Raw genomic sequence first — 2,204 nt, 5'->3', positions numbered from 1 at the left:
CAGTTAGCTTCGTGATATGACCACACCACATGAAATGGTAATTTGTAGTCAGCAGTACCAGCACAGACAATATTATGCATACTTTTGGCCGCTTTCTGAGTAACAGATTTTTAGTGTTCTAGACAGTTTTTTTCTCGACTAGAAGAAAGCCTAAATATCTACTATCAGAGCTGCATTTTGCAGGTATTCTGTCAAGCCTCAGGGAAGGATTCCTACTAAGAGAAAACCTTCCCTTCAGAAGTATGTATGTGATTTTATGAACAGCTATAGTCAGTTTGTTGCTCTTGCACCAACGCTGCATCTGAGCAAGCACATCACTCGCGTTTGCCTTAAGTCTCGCCCTGGAGTCGGCAGACACACCTGCTAGGATGTCACTTGCGTATGTGACAACACCTTCAATAGCATCTGCCCCAGATGTAACAGGGTTCAATACTAAGATCCCAAAGCAGTGGACCACTTAAGGAAATTTGAGGACAGTCCTTGGTAATCTTTTTAATTATCTTTCCCTGAAGTCCTGGCATACGATTTAGCAGAGCACTATTACAACAAATGAGAAGTCAGCTACTACAGAGATCATTTATCCATGTTAAGGCACAAGCTGAATTAAGATTTTGTTGATCAAATACGAGCTGTGTCAGGTGGCACATATGCGTTAGGGTGGGATGCCACATGTAATGACGTGTTAACTGAGGTAGCTAGAGCTAGAACAATTGACGTCTTCATACGTGGAATAAATCTGCAGATATGTGGCCCCTCATACTTCACTGCATGAGGCAGTAAGACCGACACTTTTTTGCAAGGAGGCTGCAAGGTTCACCTCTACTCTGTCGCTAAGCAATAAGCTGCGCCACATTTTTGCAAACGACACGAATTCCAAACGCTGATATGCAAGTAGGGGGATCAGGCCCCACCACCCATCCTCCACGTAACGTGGGTAATGTATCTAGCCCAAGACAGAAGTGTAAATGAGGTGGCTTACATAATTTTAGAGGACAATATCAGAGGAAGAGCTGCCAAAGTGTCAGTAGATACAGGGGCTCAAATTAGAGCATTATTTGTTTCTCTTAATGATAAGAGTACACTTAAATCGTTGCGCTGTAACATTAGTGGATTAAGAAAGAAGTAATACTGCCCATAGGAAAATGTTTTGTAAACCTGCAGATGGATGGTAAGAATTATGGTTTTGCTAGCTAAGTTGGGAGAAGACGCAGAAGGGATTTCAGTATAATTCTAGAGAAGGATTTCCTACATCAGAATTTCAGTGCGAAAATAAGTGTAAGAGCAAGAAGCAGCTGAGAGAAGGAGAATTTGCACAGTAGCGACCTTACTTAAAAATCGGGCCTATGAGGAGTTAGCACATTCCAGTGTCAAAGAAATCTTTTGTACTCGGTATTAAAGGAATATGCTCGGTTGTTCGAGGAACAGCAGTGTATGTCAGTCACTGACGTTGTACAACACGAAATTAGAACTTAATACATCAGGCCAATTGCTTAGAAACTGGACAGGCTCGGAACTGGACAGATTCCTATTTTATCTACAATCTGTTGTTCAGGATATTACACAACAACAGCTGACTGTAAGGATAGATCATTCCTCTGTGAACCCACGCTTGGTCCCTACCTTTGTGGTACCCACAAAGGCAATCAGTAGAGTGAAAGCCTATCGCCTATGCATTAACGTACAAGCGGTAAACAAGGTAACTGCCACTGATACCTACCCTCTATCCCATATCGACGAAACATTGGACAGATTGGGAAACAGTAGGTATTTTACTACCTTTTACATGCATTCTAATTACCACCAAATTCCGATTGCACCAGAATACCTAAGAAAACGCATTTGTGGTTCCATGAGGGTTGTATGAGTTTTTACACATGCCTCTCAGCCTTAGAAATGCGTCTGTCACTTTCCAAACATTCGCTGACTTGTTAATAAGGTAATTGAAGCCTACAACATCTTTGGTGTATTTGGATGACATCATATTTTCAAGGAGTACTAAGGAACATTTGGTGAGATTGAGGTACGTTCTATCAAGGTTACAGCATACATATTTGAATTTAAAGTTTTTTTTCTGCACAGTCAAAGGTTAAGTACCTGAGACATATTATCGGTTCAGATGAGGTTAAGACAGATCCACAGCTAACCAAAGCAGTTGAGACTCTTCCAGGCCCACTAACGCTAAGGAGATGCAACTTTTCTTACCT

This window comes from Schistocerca serialis, chromosome 11 (assembly GCF_023864345.2).
Source record: "Schistocerca serialis cubense isolate TAMUIC-IGC-003099 chromosome 11, iqSchSeri2.2, whole genome shotgun sequence".
Taxonomy (NCBI): Eukaryota; Metazoa; Arthropoda; class Insecta; order Orthoptera; family Acrididae; genus Schistocerca; species Schistocerca serialis.
Note: the sequence above shows the minus strand (reverse complement) of the source record.